General features: G+C 35.8%; 1 long non-coding RNA gene across 2 annotated transcripts in view; it reads left to right on the top strand.

Annotated features, from left to right (window-relative positions):
- Nucleotides 1-20152, top strand: part of LOC112471518 — a 192498-nt gene that overhangs the window by 1436 nt on the left and 170910 nt on the right. Inside the window, exon 1 of one of the 2 annotated variants that reach the window (XR_003043336.1) lies at nt 1298-1729. The exons of the other annotated variant lie outside the window; for it this stretch is intronic. This is a non-coding gene — a long non-coding RNA (uncharacterized LOC112471518). Of the gene's footprint in view, nt 1-1297; nt 1730-20152 lie in introns of those variants that run through there. 2 annotated transcript variants of the gene reach the window in all.

Here is a 20152-nt window from a genome sequence, read left to right on the forward strand (position 1 = left end):
GCCCGCTGCTGGGGCCAGACAATGGGGGCAGCGGGCGGGCTTCTCCCCTCCACCCGCGGGCCCTGGATTCCCGACCTTGCCCTGGCCCTGGGAGCGTGGGCTCGGCGTGGCCCGCCCTGGACTCTGGGGCGGTGGTGTCCTGGCGTGTGTGGCACGGACCCTCCCCAAGGCGCCCGCGCGCGGTGTGCGCTGCTAGGATCCCACTCGCGGGAACCTGCGGACCCGGCTGCGCCCTCGGGAACTTGCCGAGAGCGTGGGACCTTCTCGTTCCCTCCTTCCCGCGCCGCGGCGTCCTGCCCCCGGGTCCGCGGCGCGGGTCCCGGCTGCGGCGGGGCGCGGGGCGGGTGAGCAGGGCGCAGAGCAAGACTCCGGGATCTCCGACGCTGACCAGGGTAGGGGATCTCGGGACGCTGGGATCGCGGACGCTGATCACCGTCAGCCGTCTACTCTCGCCAGAGCGGCATTGCTTTGTTTAACCTCTGCCAAGCCATTTCGCACAAACTCTTGTTGCCCCAGTTCTGACGAGCCCCCCAGTTTGATGGCTGAGGCAGGACAAAGGTTTTCCCTGTTTACCAAAAGCTGGAGCCGCCGGGAGACTGCACGCTGCCAGTGGTGTAAAATGCGTTTTCCTTATATTTTCCCGGGGGTTCTGGCGATGGTTTTCTTGGTTCTATAACCGTCCTTTTTTGCAGGGCTCTGTAGTGGTGCGATTGCACCGCCTAACCCTATAGATACGATGGGTGGGGTACGGCTTTTATTCATGGTTATCAGTAAGCAGAAGGGCAGACGTTTACATTTTACATTAGATGTTTTCAGAATAGATGCATGAGAATCATTTTATGAATTCCAGATTTTAAGAGAATATGTATATGTAAAGACACATTGAGTCCGTGGATGTGGGGAGGGGGGACAAAACCTAGTAACTGCGACCATGTGTTGTGAAATTTTAATAGGGTTTTATGAATAATAGCCCGGAAACTGATCTGGTGTAGGTGAGGGAGTGTGTATGCGTGTGTAAATGTGTGTGTGTGTGTGTGTGTATGTGTGTGTGTGTTGGGTGGTGGCGATGGAGAGGGAGTGGTTAGAATACAAAGGATAAGGCAATTTTGCAAAGGGTTCTTAGTAGATATTCTATTGCAAAATTTCAGTTCATTAAGTTGTCATTATATCATTGTTTCCCTGTAAAAATCACCAATACTAGTTGTTGAATTTTACATAAAATGGCTAACAATTATTTGACATTGTATGTGACTCAGGAATCCGAATACATCAATTTTGATTAATTTTTAAAAGTCAACAAAGGAAGGACACCTTCACTACTATCTCTTTTATTGTATGAGAACACTGAATCCTAGTTCAGATATTCAACAGAAAATTGCCTGTAAGGGAAAAAAATCATGCTACTAGATCACACCTTTCCGGTACTATTTAAAATGTATTTTCTACAAAATCTTATTTATATACTCACCTCTGACATTGAGAAACTTTCACTTTAAAGACTTAGCAGTACTTGGCATTGAATTTGGTGTCAAGAAGATAATATAGACTTAAAGGCAATTGATTTGAGAAACAAAAGCTACCACACACAGGTATACTTCGTTTTATTGGCTTTATTGCGTTTCACAGGTGTTGCGTTTTTTACAAATTGAAAGCAAGGCCCTCCACCTGCAAAAAGATTACTACTCGCTTTATTGTGCTGGTTTGGAGTGGAACCTGCAGTATCTCTGAGGTATGCCTGTAGTTCTTTCTAAACTATAAAGCTCTGTATAATAAATGTAAGTTATTATTACTAGAAAAAGAAGCTGTATTTTACAATTTTCTCTTATACAGTTTTGGAAGAAATTAACTGAAATTGATGTGAAATTCTTCAGGGCAATGGATGGTCTTTCAGTCTTTCTTTGTAGTCCACATTTCTAATCTGGTATATAATAGCTATTCGATAAATTGTTGTAAAAAACATGAATTAATGAAAAATAAAATACAAATGGATAAAACATACATAAATGTCAAGTTGGTTTACTTCTTTTAGTTTAATCAACATTTACTGAAGGCCTACTGTGTGCCAAGAACTGTGCAGAGAGTTTTCACATAGAGTTTATAAAAGCCCGGTAACCTTCCTGTTTTGAATGTATGTTTTTTTGATGTATGTTTCTGTGACGAATGGGGCCCCTTGGGTGATATTAATGATCATCTCATATAACTGAGTAGCACAAAAGAACATTTGTTATATGTACATATACTTCCTCACAATGGCCTGTGGGGAGGCAGGGCAGATACTATCATTCCTGTTTTGTAGATGAGGAAATCCAGACACAGTGAGATTAAATGACTTGCCAACTCCTTGCCACTAAAGCAGCAATGCCAGGGACCGAAGCTGGATCTCACACCTAGTGCTTTCACCTTTGAATCACACTGCCTTTTCCAGGATACGCTGCTCCTCCAGAAAATCACTCTCAATTAGGCCTCATTAAAAAGTCTACCTTTAAGTAACTTTTGTATGAGGAAAACTATGTTTTGTAACAAAATACTTATGAAGTGGTTAAATGTGCAAGTTGTGGAGTCAGGCAACTAAATTTGAACCCTGGATTTACCAGTTACCAACTCTGCATCTTTGGCTAGTGACTTAATCTAAGTTTCCTCATCAGTAAAATGGGGAAGTTATATTACGTGCCTTATAGCATTTTTGGGAAGATGAAACGAAATAGTGTAGATGTTTAGCACAATGTCTTGTAGAAACAAGCATTCAGTGTCAGTTAATTATTTTTATTCTTGTTATAATGTGAAGCAGAGGTTTTTAAACCTTTTTTTTTTTTTGCACAGTAAGAGAAGCATTTACTTTGCTATCCAGCAAACAAAATGTTAATTTTTTTAAAAAAAAATTCCTGAATCAATGCTTAGACTTCCCATATGCAGTGCATTCTTATATTTTTTTTTCTGTTTTATATAGAAATGCTGGTTGAAATTCACTAAACGATTTCACATACCATTAATGGGTCAGCACCTACAGTTTAAAGAACACTAATGTAAAGGATAATCAGGTTAAGTGCATTAAAAAATCTGTTATTGAATATATTTTTTCTAATGATTTACAACATCAATTGGAATTTTGATATTACGTTAAATTACACTGAACATGAGTTCTTAAACATTTCTTAGTAATTACAGTCATGTACTGAGTAGTTATTATGGCCTAGATACTGTGCTAAGCAGTCTATTTATATATGTTATCTAATTTAGTGCTCACAACAGCTTGTAGCTTGGCCTTGTGTTTCCATTTGATAATTGAAATTAAGACTCAAAAAGTTTTATTAACTTGCTCATGTCATAAAGTTAGTGAGAGCTGAAGCAAAAATTCAAACTGAGTTCTGTTTGACCCCAAAGCTCTCTATTCTCCCCTATATTCTGTTCTGATATTCCCTCATAGTGATTTCTGAAGTTGCATCATTTCTTCTTTTGGTAAATTTGAATGGCAATATTGAGAATTTATTTGTTGTGGTACATCTTTTATAGTGTCCTTCGAAAGAACCCATTTGAAGAAAATTTTAAACTTGGTAAAGTAAGAATATACTGGGTAGACTAGTAATTTATTTTGACTTTGCTAGTCTTTGATGTAAATATATTAGAATAGTTTCTCAGGTTTTTATGGCAGAACCAATTAATTGGTCAGTTTTATTGAGCACCCAAAGATTTACTATATCTTCAGAAGAGACATGAAAACTATGTAACTATATAAAGACTTCATTATGAATGAATGTCAGCTTTTAAGGCACAAAATGAAGAACTTAACTACAAAGAATGCTTTATAGTATATTGATTTGTCCCCAAATCACCAGTATTTATTTTGTAAAATGCTTATAAGAAACCACCATTAACTATCCTATTAATTGTTTTTTTTGTATTTCAGTAAATTAATTTAATTATTTTGGTATTTTTGGGACTTTCCTCTTTTAAAAATATTGAGAAAGAATTAAAGAATGTCCAGGAAATATATTTTATAAATAGTATTTAGAATACACAAATACATGATTTTAAATGACAATGGAAAGGCAAATTTCACTGCTTCTTTCTCACTATATCTTATAGATTGACTCTTGTAGTGACTGGTTTGTATATTGCTGTCAACATGCAGGAGTGTATCTTATAAATAAGATGATTACCAGGTGCTTAAAGATATATAAATAAGCTCCTGCTTTTGCATTATAGTTTCTATATGCTTGGAACTTTATACTTTTAACCATATATTTACACAGTTTATTTGTTAAGGTTAATCTTTTCGAACTGATAATTTTGAAGTCAGAATTTGTGTAGATCATGATGATATATTAGACAAAGAACAGCAGTTTCATGGTTTATTAATGAGGTTTGAAAATCTGTTTATTTCTGTTCATCAGTCGTTATTAAGGTTAGATAATAATGAATGTATTGTTTATTGTTGAATATCAGATTACATGCTGAGGTTAGCCTTTAAAAAATCGTTTTGCCCCTTAATGAGATTGTCTACAAATGTAGTAAGCTCATGCTTTATGCTTATTTTATTAATTCATTTCTTTTGTCTAACACTTAACCCCTAATGGATTGGGATAGTTTTTGTGAGCATCAAGAAATATTCCAGCTAGTGAATGTTCACTGTAATTTGTATGTTCATGCAGATACTAAACTCAGTTACCATTACATTTTGTACTACTTTTATTCTTGATGTGAAAATTCTTAGAAATAAGAAGAGCAAAGTCAGTTTAGATATTTACCTGTACCAGTGGCTTTGAGGCAGATACATATGCACATTTTAGGTTTATGTATATGTATGATTTCCACAGGTATATGGGAAGTGCAAGATTACAAACTCTCAATACATAAATTGGAAAATCATTTTAAGTAACTTTGTGGAAATAAAAACTTTGAAGAGATGTTGAATGCCTTAAAGTCATGTTATCAGAAATATTTTAGAAATAGCACAACCACATGTAATTGCTTTTATATTCTAGTTAGTTTTCATGTGGAAAGGTCATTCCATTTAAAATGTCAAAAATGAAAAGCAGAAATATTTTCAATCAGATTTAAAATCTTCAGCTCTTTCAGATGTTTGTAGAATTTTTCAATTAGTATCATTGAGGCTTAAGTGGAAATGTCAATAAACTTGCTTCTGAAACCAGTACGGTATTAAATATTGAGTGTTTGAGGAAAAGGTGCAGAAACTATATCCCTGAAACAGTTTGGGAAATATTTAAATTAGAAGTACTCAGTTCAATAGATATAGGTTGTTAGAAGTTAAGAGCAGATAGCAGCTGCTAGGAGGAATTATTTCAGGTAACAAGAAAGGAAGGACGACTTGCTAAAAAGGTGTTGGGCTTTTTACCAGGAAAGTAAGAACAATCCACCCAGAGCTCCACTGGCCTCGCTCCACTCACCTGGTGAGGGATTGGCTGGCATGAAGAGGGAGAAGGGGAGTGCTGGTAGGGAGAATCTTGGTTATGGCTGAAATTTAGGATAAGCTGGATTCAATAAATAGCCTGTGAAAATTCTTGTATACAGTTGTTAGCCCACAGTTTCCTCACCTGGGAGAAATCAAAAGGAAAGGCATGGTCCCAAGATCCCTGTTTTTGGGAAAGGAAATATCAGAACTCCATTGTCAAAGCCATTTATGGTCTCAGGTGGGGGGCACAGCTGATGTTCTTAGGGGAGCTTGTGCCAGATTCAGCAGAGCTGGTAAGACACTGATGATGAATTCCAGGCTGCATTAAATGATTACACTGAGGATTTTCTTCATTTTTAGAAGAATAAATATAGTGACCTTTTCTCTACCAGAGTATCGTTGTGACAGACGCAGTGAGCTTTCTTGGCACTTATGATGCAGCTGCCTCAGCCATGTTTGTGATGGGTTAACTGTTCTCTGGAGTTAATGAGGTCAGGGTCACAGGTTCAATTCCTGGGCAGGCCAGTTAGCTTTGCTTTGTTCTCTGATCTCATATGGTACTCTTAACCCAGACCAGCCATCTGGCTAGGCAGACCATTGATCACAAAGGGACTAATAAGCAAGACAGTGTGGGAGGAGCAGCGTGAATCTTTCTCAGTGGATGTTAAGTAATTAGAGAAACAGTTCCAAAAGCATGTGCGAATTTGTGTTTCATGCATTATCTAAATATGTGGAAGATAATATGGTTGTCAAATATTTTTCTTTGTTATTTCAGTTGAACTAATTTTAATGGTTTTTCTCTAATTAGGATTTTTTAAGTCTCATTCATTCAGCAGTTGTACATCGTCTTGAATGTTCTTCACCTCCCTCTAGGTTTATAGGATGCTGGCTGTGGTAGCAAGAACAGGGTAAGTCTGCAAGGAGCAGATCAGACCACCTACTTAGTTGTTTCTAGATCTACTTCCACTGAGTTAAAAAAGTTTTAAGAGCAGAGGGCCATTTTGAATGAGAATAGATAGACTGAGGATATTCGGGGAAACATTTCATAGTTTTTCTGAGTATTCCTGATCTATGAATCTTGTATTCTTTTTATTAAAATTACTTATAGTATTGAGAGAAATGTCATCTCTGAGGTCAACTAGACTTATGTAGTAGTCTCATACGGTAGCCACTGGTTCCATGTGGCTATTGTGCATTTGAAATGTGGCTTGTCCAAATTGAGACATACTGTAAGTTTCAAACACTTTGTATGAAAAAGAATGTAAAATATGTCATTACGAATTTTAAAATATTGATTACATATTAAAATAATGTTTTAGCTATGGTAGGTTGCATAAAAGAAACCTTGTTAAACTAAATTTTACTCTTTAAAATGTGCCTGGTAAAAAATTAAAAACTATGTAGCTCGCATTTGTGGCTTGCATTATTATATTTCTATTGGCAGTGCTGCTCTAGACCAACCCCTCATTTTATAGATGAGAATGCTTAGGTTCAGAGGTTAAGTAACTGAGCTGAGTTCTTTCCATTGCCTGTAATCTCACCCTGCTAATAGGTTAGGTGCTCAGGAAGATAGAGCTTTTTGGACCATTAGAGGGCTATTTAGTGCCTGGCAATTATCGTATGTTGCAAGATCTGTGCCTGAGTCCTTGCTTATTAGGTGTAATGCCTGTTTTGTGTGTGTGTACACGTACCTAGGAGGGAGAAATTGTTTTGTTTATAATGTTTATGTTTAGGTTCAGTTTTACCTGCCTATATAGGTCAGAGGCCCTACAGCTTTATTTGCTTCTAAGAAAAGCACATTAAAATATTAGACATTAACAGCTGTCACTCTGGATTAAATAAGATGTGGTGCTTGTTCAAGTGGGTACTTTAATATGTATTTCTTATTACAAAGAAGGTTTTAGATAGTTTTGAATGAACCTTTGTGGACAAAGCAGCAAGCAAGGTTTTCAGGCTATATCTCGTTTGGATGGAGGAGAGCTGAGTGATGAGAGATTGTTTACCCTGTGTGCTAAAGAAGAAGCTTGTGAGCTGTTACTGTTTCTTAACCATGGGTGCTCCTGATGTGCCATTTGAGGAAGAAGTAGCTAGTGTTGGCTAGTACAAAAGCCATGGCCCCAGAATGTGGGTTTTTCTGTTAATTTTGTGAAAATAATTGTTCTGATTGACAAAGATAAAAAGGAAGGAAATCTCAGGACCAAATTTGTTGTCATTTTTAGTTGAGATTTTTGTTTTCCTTATCAACAGAGGCAGCTCAAATTAACATCTTAAAGATGTTCACTTTGTGCACCTTCAGATCTAGTCTTTCTTTTTTGGCCCACTTAGAGTTCTAAGTCATTACTAGTTTATTATCAGTGACCCAGTGACAACTGATGAACAGCTTTGTCAGTCGGCAACCTCTGAGACTTCATTTAATCTCATCATCCGTACTAGCTAGTAATGTGCATGAATTTCCCTTTTAGGAAGGGTTGTGTGGGGGTTGAAAGAAGGTAAGTGATTACTTTCAGAACACTGGCTTATAAAAACAGTTCCTGATTATTATTTTTTAATGCTTTTTGTTTGTTAAAAACAACTCCAGTTGATTCTGGGTACTGAGAAACAAAAGAAGATAGCAATCTGAATGGTTACCTTCGAGCAGTCAGAAATAAATAACTGTCCTGTGGTATGAAGTTTAATGCAAAATACCATGACATTCACCCTGAGTCATCATAAACCCAGTTTATGTCATGTCAGCAGACATGTATTGAGCACACACTATGTGCTGGGCACCATGGGTATAGCATGAAAAGAACAAAGGTTAGGGGAGTATTGGCTATTTGAATGCAACAGTGGTATCTCTCAGCTCAAAGCATTCATAACTTTTGTTGTAGTTTCTAATCTGAGAAAAGACTGTAGCCTTTTTACAGAATAAATTTTTAAAAATTACTGTTGTAGAATGAGTGCATTTTGATTTATATTCTACATTTCACTAGCTGATTTCTTGTGCTCTCATGTTAAATGAGCAAACACACAGACAAGACCTCTGTACTGTGGCGATGATATTCTAGTGAGAGAGATAGACAATAAACAGTAAACAAATAAGTATGTAAATAGAATGTCAGGTCATGATAAATGCTATAAAGAAAGTAAAGCTGAGTGAGTGGAGTAAAAAGTGAGGCTGTTTCTAAATAGAGTAGCCTGGAGAACTTTGAATGAAGTAGAAGAAGCCATGGAAATATTTGGAATTTCTTCTAGATCTCAAATAGTAGATAAAATTAAGTGAAAATTAAGTGAAAAGCTATGGGAGTTCAGTCTCTTCAACATTGACTAAAATTGGTTTCCAAATAGACATTGTTCTTACAGTTTCGATTAGTTCCACCAGTATAGTTATTGATGGGCAGAATCTTTTTAGCATTCCACCTTTTAAATAGCTTGGCTAAGTACAGCAGAATCTCACTTTAGAAAATTTCTTTGGTGTTCTGGAAAAATGCCACTCGTGTTGGTAATTTTGGATCTTGCCTGTCTCCCTTGGCACATTATTCATCTCAAACCTCTGTGGCTTATGGAAGGGGGAAGATGTTAGCGTTTAACCAACCAGATTTAAGGCAGTTGTTCAATATATTGAATAGCTCCTCTATGTTATTTTAATGTAAATTAAAATTAAGTGGGAGCTATGGGACAGTCCTGTTTTAATTAGAGTTGGAATGCATCTTAGGAGACCATTTCTGCCGGTAATAATAATAACAGTGGCATTATGATTTTTTTAAAAGAATCATTAAAAAGCTGGGTCTATGTTAAGGTCTTAAAGTTTGGTATATAGATGTTTCTTGTCAAATCAAGTGAAAGGCTGAAAAATGCAAACATTCTTTGGCCCTAACCTTTTTCTTGGAGATCTGAAGCAGTTGAGTGTTAATCAGTAGGCGTATGCTTAATACTGGCTTGTTGTAAGAAATACTAGGTTGTGAGTTACCATTGTTTGACGACCATTCCCATAGAGTTTTACATTGATTGCCCACAAATTATATCTACAGGTTGGCAGGCTAGAGTGGAAGACAATGACAGAGTGTAAGATGTGATCCTTGACCTTACGCTGGCATGGAATCCAGGCTGTGCTTCTTTGTTTCCTTGCCTAGTAGTTCACAGCCAGAGAAACTGGCTCTGCCTGAATTATTTAACTCATCCTTTAAGGTAGTTAACAAGGAGTTCATATTGAACTGAATGACTTACAAATTTAGGTCTTACATATTTTTGTTCTTTATTTTCCCATTTACCGAAGATAGAAGTACCTCCTGGGTCTTTCGTTCTACCTGCTGGTGTTTTGTTTTGTTTTGTTTTAAATAATCCCCGCTCTAGATGACCTCATTCTGCTACTGCCTGTTGTATTATGATTTATCTTTTAAAAATTAAATTCTCATTATAGTTCTCTCATGTATCTGTCTTCCTCAGAATGTTTAGTTGGCACAGAGCTGGAGAAGGGGAGGAAGGCAGGGAGAGAGGAAAGAAAGAAAGGGAATTCTGTTTGGACACTACTAACAAGTCATGTTAGATTTGATTTAATTATATCTGAATTTTTAATATTCTGTTTTTTTCTCTCAAATATCAAAAGATGCTTATTATAGTAAAATTTATATAACATAAAATTTATCATTTTAACCATTTTTAAATGTACAGTTCATTGGCATTCAGTACCTTCAGAATGTTGCACAACCATCACCACTGTCCATTTCCAGAACTACTTTGTTATCCCAAACAGAAACTGTACCCATTAAAAAATAACTCCTCATTTCCTCCCAGCCCCTGGTAATCTCTATTCTTTTTGTCTCTGTGAATTTGCCTATTTTAGATTCCTTACGTAAGTGGAATCATACAATATTTGTCTTTTTGCGACTGACTTATTTCACATAGCTTAATGTTTTTAAGGTTCATCCATGTTGTAGCATATAGTAGACCTCTATACATTTTTATGGCTGAATAAGATTCCATTATATGTTCATAACATTTTTTAAATATCTAATCATCTGTTAATGAACATTTGGGTTGTTTCCACTTTTTGGCTACTTTGAATAGTGCTGCTATGAACATTGATGTATAGATATCTGTTTGAGTCCCTGCTTTCAGTTCTTTTGGATATATACATAGGGATGGACTCGCTGGTTCATACGGTAATTCTGTGTTAACTTTTTGAGGGCCTGCCTGTTTTCCACAGTGACTATACCATTTTACATTCACACTAGCAATGCACAAGTTTCCCAATTTCTCCACATTCTCACTTGTTGTTACTACTTGTTATAATATTCCGTTGTATGTATATACCACATTTTGCTTATTCATTCATCTGTTGATAAACACTTGGCTTGCTTCCACATTTTAGCTATTGTGAATAATACTGCTATGAATAAGGGTATACAAAGGATATATCAAGACTCTGCTTTCAGTTCTTTTGAGTGTATACCCAGAATTGAAATCACTGGGTGTTACTGTAATTCTGTTTAATTTTTCGAGTAACCTCCATACTGTTTTCCATAGTGGCTGTACCATTTTACATTCCCACCAACAGTGCATAAGGGTCACAGTTTCTCCACATCCTCACCAACTCTTGTCTTTTGGTTTTTGACAATAGCCGTCCTGACAGGTGTGAGGTGATATCTCACTGTGGTTTTGATTTGCATTTTTCCTAATGATTAACGGTGTTGAGCATCTTTTCATGTGTTTATTGGTTATTCCTATATCTTCTTTGGAGAAATGTCTGTTCAAGTCTATTGCCCACTTTTGAATCAGATTGGTTTTTTTTTTTGTTGAGTTTTAGAAGTTCTCTATACATTCTGGATATTAATCTCTTATCCGATATATGATTTGCAGATATTTTCTTCTATTTTCTGGGTTGCCTTTTTACTCTGTGGATAGTGTCTTTTGATGTACAAAGTTTTGAAATTTTCATAAAATCTAATTTGTCTGTTCTTTTGTTACCTCTACCTTTGGTGTCATATCCAAGAAATCATTGCCAAATCCAGTGTCATGAAGCTTTTGTCTTACATTTTCTTCAAAGAGTTTTATTGTTTTAGGTCTTATATGTTGGTCCATGAGCCATTTCAAATTAATTTTTGTACATGGTATTAGGTACGGGTCCAACTTCATACTTTTGCATGTGGATATCCAGTTTTCTTAGCACTGTTTATTGAAAAGATTATCTTGGGACCCTTGTCAAAAATCTTTGACCAAACAGAGAATTCAGTTAGCATTAATATAATGGCTAGGTGGAGAGTCAGAGGAGAGAGAGAGAGCAATTAGAGGGATCGTGTTATAAACTATATAATTGTCTAACCAATGTGCTGTATACTCGAAACTAATAATAAAATAATTTTTTTAAAAAAATCATTTGACCATATATGTGAGGGTTTATTTCTGGCCTATTTTATTCCATTGGTCAGAATATCTGTCTTTATGCTAGTACAGCACTGTTTTGATTACTGTAGCTTTGTAGTAAGTTTTGAAATCAGAAGTATGCGTCTTTCAGCATTGTTCTTTTTCAAGATTGTTTGGCCTCTCCAGGGCCCTTAGATAGTCCATACGAATTTTAGGGTGAATTTTTCTGTTTCTGCAAAAATAGTCTTAGGGATTTTGATAGGGGTTGCATTGAATCTGTAGATAACTTTGGGTAGTATTGACATTTTAACAATATTCTGTCTTCCAATCCATGAACATACAATGTGTTTCCACTTATTTTTCTTCTTTAATTTCTTTCAGCAGCATTTTGCAGTTTTCATTGTACACGCCTTTCACTTCCTGGATTAATTACTAAGAATTTTATTCTTTTTGATGCTATTATAAATGGAATTGTTTTTGTAATTTTCTTTTAAGATTATGTGTAGAAATACAACTGATTTTTCTGTATTGAGTTTGTATTCTGTTACTTTTCTGAATTCATTTATTCTAACAGCTTTTTTCTTTAGGGTTTTCTACATAGAGAATCATATAATCTGCAAACAGAGATCATTTTACTTCTTCCTTTTTAATTTGGATACTTTTAATTTCTTTTTCTTGCCTAATTACTCTGGCTAGAACTTCCAGTACTGTGTTGAATAGAAGTGGTGAAATCAGGTATCCTTGCCTTGTTTCTGACCTTAGAGAAAAAGCTTTCAGTCTTTCACCACTGAATATGATGTTTGTTGTGGGTTTTTAGTATATGGCTTTTATTATGTTGAGGTAGTTTTATCCTATTTCTATTTTGTTGTGTGTTATTAATCATGAAGGAGTGTTGACTTTTGTTAAATATTTTTTCTTCATCCATCAAAATGATCTTGTAATTTTTCTTCATTTTATTGAAGTGGCATATTATACCGATCGATTTTCATATGTCAAACCATCATTGGATTCTAGGAATAAATCCTCCTGGTCATGGTGTATTCTTTTAATATGCTACTAAATTCTTTTTGCTAGTATTCTTTTAAGGATTTTTTTTATCAATGTTCCTAAGTTGTACTGGTCTGTAGTTTCCTTTTCTTGTAGTGACTTTGTTTTGCTTTGGTGTTAGTGTTATGCTGCCCTCATAGAATGAATTAGGAAGTGTCCCCTTTTCTTCAACTTTTTGGAAAAATTTGGGGATTGATGTTAGTTCTTTACACATTTGGTAGAATTCACCAATGAAACTCTTAGGTCCAGGACTTTTCTTTGTTGTGTGATATTTTGATTATTGATTCTATTTTCTTATTGTAGGTCTATTCAGATTTTCCATTTTTTATTTCTTTGTGATTTAATTTTGGTAGGTTTTATGTTTCAAGGAATTTATTCATTTCATACAGGTTATCCAATTTTTTGGCATACAGTTGTTCATAGTACTCTCTTTTATTTCTCCTTTTTATTTCTATAGAATCAGTAATAATGTCCTCACTCTCATTTCTGAATTTAGTATTTTGAGTCTTCTGTCTTTTTTTCTTAGTCCATCTAGCTAAAGGTTTGTCAATTTTGTTGATCTTTTCAGAGAACCACCTTTTGTTTCACTGATTTCTGTTCTCTATTTTATTTATTTCTGCTCGAATCTTTATTATTTCCTTTCTTCTGCTAGTTTTGAGTTTAGTTTGTTCTTTTTCCAGTTCCTTAAGTTTCAAAGTTAAGTTGTTGATTTGAGATCTTTTTTGTTTTTAATGTGTTCAAAGCTATAAATTTCCTTTTTAGCACTACTTGCACTGTGTTTGATAAGTTTTGGTATGTTGTGTTTTTTATTTCATTCACCTCTAAGTATTTCCTAATTTCCCTTGTGATTCCTTCTTTGATCGATTGTCTAAAAGTGTATTGTCTAATTTACAATTTTATGAATTTTCCAGTTGTTTTTTTTAAATTGATTTCTAACTTTATCCTATTGTGATAAGAGAAGATACTTTGTATGACTTCTGTCTTTCAAAATTTACTAAGACTTAATTTGTCTCATGTGTTAATGGCCTAATACCTGGTGTACCCTGGAAAATGTCCCATGTACACTAGAGAAGAATGTGTATGCTGTTGTTGTGTAGAGTGTTCTGTATGTCTTTTAGATCTGGTTGGTTTATTATCTTATGTAAGTCCTCTGTTTCTTTACTTATCTTCTGTCTGGTTGTTCTGTCCATTATTGTGAGTGGGATATTGAAGTCTCCAAATTTTATTGTAGAACTATTTCTCCCTTAAGCCTGTCAGTTTTTGCTTCATATATTTTGATGGTCTGTTAATTAGATGTTTGTTTATAATTGTTTTATCTTTTTGCCATATCGAACCTTTTATTAATATATAATGCTCTCCTTCATCTTATGACCTTTTTTGATTTAAAATCTGTTTTGTTTAATATTAGTATAGCCACCCCTGTTGGTTTTTTTTTTTTTTTTTTTGGTTACTATTTGTATGGAATATCTTTTTCCATTTTTTCACTTTTACCCTGTTTGTATCTTTGGATCTCAAGTGAGTCTCTTGTAGACAGCATATAGTTGACTCATGTGTTTTATCAGCTCTGCCAATCTATGTCTTTTGATTGGGAAGTTCAATTAAATTACATATAAAGTAATTGCTGATAGGATGGAACTTTTGTTATTGTGCTATTTATTTTGTGTACCCTGTAGCTTATTTTGTCTCTCATTTCCTGCACTACTGTCTTCTTTTGTGTTTAGTTGCTTTTTGTAGTGAAATGTTTAAATTCCTCATTTCCTTTTGTGTATATTTGATAACTATTTTCTTGCGATTACCATAGGAATTACATTTAACATCATAAAGTTATAATACTCTAATTTGTTTTTATATACGTTTAACTTCAATAACATACAAAAACTGCTCCTTTACAGCTGTTTCCACCACTTTTGCTTGTTATTGTTACAAAATTACATCTCTATAAATTTATGCCAAAAATATAAACTAATAATTCTTAAAATGCATAGATCTCCTAAATTATATAGAAAGTAAGATTTGGAGTTACATGCCAAATTTACAGTAATACTAGGTTTTCCACTAATAATTTTTTCTTTAAATGTTATTAGTCTCTTAAATCATGTAGAAAACAAGCACAAAGTACAGTTACAAACCACTGTTACAATAATTACATCTATTATAATTGCCTATGTATTTGTCGTTATTGAGATGTTTATTCATACAGCATTGGGTTGCTGTCTCGTGTTTTTTCATTTCACTTTGCAGGATTCCCTTGAGCATCTCTTGCAGGGCCAGTCTAGTGGTCATGAACTCCTTCAACTTTTGTTTATCTAGGAATGTCTTAAATTCTCTCTCACTTTTGAAGGACAGTTCTGCCAGTTATAGGATTCTTAGCTGACTTTTTTTTATCACTTGGAATATATTGGCCCACTGTCTTCTGGCTTCCAAAGTTTCTAATGAGAAGTCTTCCGTTATTGTTACTAGGGATCCTTTGCATGTAATGGTTCACTTCTCTCTTGCTGTGTTCAGGATTCTCTTTTTGTCTTCTGAACATTTGATATAATGTGTCTCGGTGTGGGTCTCTTTGAGTTCAAATTATGTAGAATTTCTTGAACTTCTTCGAGGTTTATATTCATTTCTCTTCAGATTTGGGAAGTTTCATTATTTCTTCAAATACTCTCTCTTCCCCTTTCTCTATTTCTTATCCTTCTGGGACTTCCATGATGCATCTGTTGGTCTACTTCACGGTGTCCTACTGGTCCCTTAGGCTCTGATTGCTTTTCTTCAAACTATTTCCTTTCTGTTCCTCAGCCTCAAAAATGTCCATTGTCCTTCTTCAAGTTCGCTGATTCCTTCTTCTGCCTGCTCAAATCTGCCTTTGAATCCACCTAGTGAATTTTTCATTCTGTTGTACTTTTCAGCTCTAGAATTTTTTTGGTTTATTTTAAGGTTTTCTTTTTATTAATATTTTCACTTTGTGCACACATTGTTTGCTTGACTTTCTCCACATCTCCTTTTAGTTCTTTGAGCATCTTTAAGATAGTTGCTTTAAAGTCTTCGCGTAGTATATCTGTCATTAGGTCTTTTTCAGGGGCAGTTTCTGTTGGTTTATTCTTTTCCTTTGAATGTATCATACTTTCCTGTTTATTTGTATGCTTTGTGATTTTTTTGTTGTTTTTGAACACTGGACATTTGAATCTAATAATGTAGTAACTCTGGAAAACAAATTCTTCCCCTTCTCCAGTGTTTGTTGTTTTTTGTTATTTTTGTTGTGATTTTTGTAGCCCATCTCAGTGCTGAGGATTAACCTTAAATATAAACTTAATATCTTCTCAGCTCTTTTCTGAGACTTTTCTTTGGCATGCATAGTAACTTTCTAATTTTTTTCCCTTGCATGTGCAGTTGATTTTGAATTTCTTAGTCTTCAATGTCTGGCTCTTCAAAGAGTAAAAAGTGAAAAATGGTGGTGGGTGAAGGGCTCTGGTCCTTTAAATTCTCTAGACGTCACTTCAGCCAGAGGAGGAAGGGCTTGCAACATTGGGGGTAGGTGCAACATCAGTGGCTATCAGCTTCTTTGTACCTTATTGATCAGATGCAGCAATCAGCAGTCAGAGCATACATCCCGAATATTTGGAGGACTGAGTCCTTTTTGCCTACTCAAGGTCCCTCAGATGGTGTGCTCCAGGAAATATGCACAGCTGCCTGCCATTTGGTGGGGGTAGGGGATAGGTAGCTGCTACTGTGGTAAGAGCTGAAAACGACTTGAATTAGTCTCAATTTTCAGTCTTGCAAGTCTTTCCATGGAAGTTGCAAGCCTTCAACAGACTCTAGTGCGCCAAAATAGTTACATCAGACAGATTCTGCCAGTGATTGTTTTCTACGTGGAGAGACAGATTCCTGGGGCTTCCTACTCTATCATCTTCCCAGAGTCCTCTCCTCTTGGCCCAGTTTTGAATTGGGGTGCTTGCTTTTTTGTTGTTGAGTTGTAGGAATTCTTTGTATATTCTGGATATTAATCACTTATCAGATATGTGACTTGCAGTATTTTCTCTTATTCTGTAGATTGTCTTTTCATTCTTTTGATAATGTTCACATGCTTTTCAACTATAATAGTTATACATAAATGTGAAAGCAGATTAATATAATAAAAAGCAAGCAGCAAGCAAAAACCTAGCTATCTGAGTACATAGTCATGTTGCTGCTATTGGATGAAGGCTACCAGGAGAAGACACAATGACCAAAGTCTCTTAGTTGCAATCTTATTTCAGTTTCCCTGGGAAGTCAGTGGGCAAGCCCATGAGTGAATCTGGGGGAAATGTGGGGCTTCCTACAGTCATGGCAACTGACACAGAGTAGAGTCAGGTATTGGTCATTCATATATTTTTCCTCCCTGTTGCTTCCCAAAATTTATTGATAACCTGCATATTCTGGTTTTCTTATATATCTCTATCCACTTTGACTCAGCACTGATATTCTGTCTGTGGCATTCACCTGCTTTTCCTTGTCATATCTCTTCCTGTGCTAATTATACATTTTGCAAATTGCACATTTGCCCTAATGTGCCCATAATTCAAGTTGGCAAGAGAAAAGCTACCCACTAGTTCAGTGAGTAACCAGATAAGATTTCACTCTGGTTATTTCTTTTGGGGGCAGGATTATGCATTACAATTCCTTCTACAAGATGTTTTTCATTATAAGTCTTCAGTTTGCAACTGCTATATCCAACTTTCTCAAGAAACTTGCCTTTTTGACCGGAATTGTCATTGTTTGTTTACAACTTGAAGCTGCAGTGGTGTGCTTATGGTTTTCACTGTCATGATGAAGAAAATTATCTTTACTCTCCCCAAACCCATACTTAGGACAGTGGGAAGAAAATACCAATGTATACTTATTGGCTCTCTCCATCTGGCAAAGACTACTTTGTGGTGATATGTGAAGCTGAGTAAGTAAGCAAAAAACTTGCAATACAGATTTTCAGGAAATTGTCTTTACAATGTGAGAAACAGCATGAGGTGATAGCATAAGTTTTCAGTACATGATCCTTCGTCTTTAATTCTAGTAAGTGGAAAAAAACCAGAACAAATTCTTTGGAGAATGAAGGTCATGAAGAAGTTTAGAAATAGTGATGTTTTCTGACACGTCTTTGTAGAAGTGCAAGGATGCTGACCTTTATAGTTTTGCCTTTAATTCATAAGAGGAGTGCATAGAAGAGCCCATGTTTTGTGCATGAGATCAACTCAAAGCTGTAGATTTAGCATTGATAAATAGGTTGATATAATGCAAGAATAGAGATATTAATCGCGTCGTCTTTCCAATCCCAGGATGCTCTCTCAGTTTGAAGAAAGGACAAATTTCATGACCTCAGTATTGCACAAATAGATCCAGCCAGTATAGAATTGGGGAGGGTCTTTAAAAGAACAAAAGTTGTTCTCAGATACAGTCAAATCTTTAGTTAGTAAAATAATAACCACAAAACTGCTTTGCTGGGATAATTTTATGGTTACTGAATTTTTTTATGTATATAATATGTGTATACATATACGTATGACTTTGTGTTTATGAAATCTTGTTTATAAATAGTTTCTCAAAATATACTATTTGTATTTTATTGGTTAGAGAGCCAGTATCTTTTAAAAGGTAATAAGGAAACAAGTATTTCCTCAGAGGATATTTCAGAGTTTTACTGCATTGAATAATGGTTCGGTATAAAAGAAATGAACCATTTCTGTACCTAGCCTCAGGTTATAGAGTCTTGCAGTAATTTTTGGCCTCCCTTCAATTACAATGAATGTGTTAGCATCTGTCCCAGAGCTAAGAATAGTTTAATATAAATTTCATACCACCACCATCCTTGCAACAAGGGAAGAAATAAAGACTTCTGCTTTCTTCATAGATTGAAACTTCCAGACCCTAGCCTTGGCAGATCTTTTCTCTTCCAACATCTCTAAATGTCTCTGTGCTGTTTAAAGAGTAGAGACAGCCAGGATTCACGATTGAATTATGAGCACATAGGACTTGTCTCCACCTGCCGGCATTCTGTGGACTTCTTCTTCCAAACCCTGTAGACTGGAGCATCCTCCTCAACCACAGTCTTCTTGCCTTTTAACCGCATCATTTACTCGGTGTTTCTTTTATGCCTTCACTATGACTTTCCCCCCTTTTTACCTTTTCCTGTTTTCCCAGTGTATCAGTCTTCTTGTTTTACCTACCCTCATTCTCAGCCTGGGCTCCATGAGCAAACATTTCAGTACTCATCAGTTCTTGCCTTTCTAGCACCCTTAAACACCCGCCCAGAACCTCATTATTGCATACCCTGAATGCTTCCCTCTGCTTCCAGCTCTCTTTGCTGATCCTATTAGACGTTTATATTGCTCATCCTTGATTGAGCCATCATTATTTGACAGGACTAAAAGGTTTCCAATAAAATACTAATCAAAAATTGCAATGACTTATTATTTTTATTGCCCTGGAGTCCTTAACAAAAATTTTCAGAACAGTTATTTCAAACTATTTCCATACACTTCAAACCTGTTTTCATTTTTGCATGACTGGCTTCTTGCTTATCATAGGAAAGTCAGCATGAACTTGCTTTTCTCTTACTTCTCAGATATTTCAGTTCCCATAACTACCTCACTATCTTAGGTTTTCCCTCGGTCTCAGTTATTTTAACAGGTATTTCTTGAATGCCTGTTCTGTCGACATTTGGTAGATGCTACATTAGAGTGGATCAGTACACTTTACAGGGTACTTGAATATACATCATCTCATGAAATCATCATCCAAGGTCATCTTGTGTAGTGTTTCAGAAGAAAAATTTCCCTTTCCCAAGGCTATACTTCGTATTTCTTCTCTTACCCTTATTACCTCCCACCTCCTCAGAAACTTTGGTCTTAGACAATCTCCTTTCTCTCAACAGTTCTTTTCCTTCTTGATATAAATATCCTTAGGCCTGGCCTATTATTAAAAAACAAGCAAACAAATAAAATCTCCCCGGACATACTCTGTCTTTGAGATGTCATTCTATCTTTTTTCTTCCACTGACTCCCTCATTCACTTACAAATTTTTCATAAGTGTAGCCTTAAGTCTCTAACTTTTAAGTTTTCCACTATTTCCTTATTGCATACATTCTGGCTTCGTATTCTCACAATGAACTGCTTTTTACTGATTCAGTAACAATTTCAACCACAGCCCCGCAAAGTGCTCTTTTTACATTTGTATCTGATTACAGGCTAGTTACAGATATATGCAGTGATTCTTTACCCTCGAAGACAACCAAAGTCATCTGAGGTCTTGGCATTGTGGCTCGGGACGATTGACTGTGGTTGCTGGGCAGTGGGTGAATGAGATGAGTCAAACGCAGAGGCTATCAGGAACTC

Source organism: Pteropus alecto, unplaced genomic scaffold (genome assembly GCF_000325575.1).
Source record: "Pteropus alecto unplaced genomic scaffold, ASM32557v1 scaffold57, whole genome shotgun sequence".
In the NCBI taxonomy this organism is placed as follows: Eukaryota; Metazoa; Chordata; class Mammalia; order Chiroptera; family Pteropodidae; genus Pteropus; species Pteropus alecto.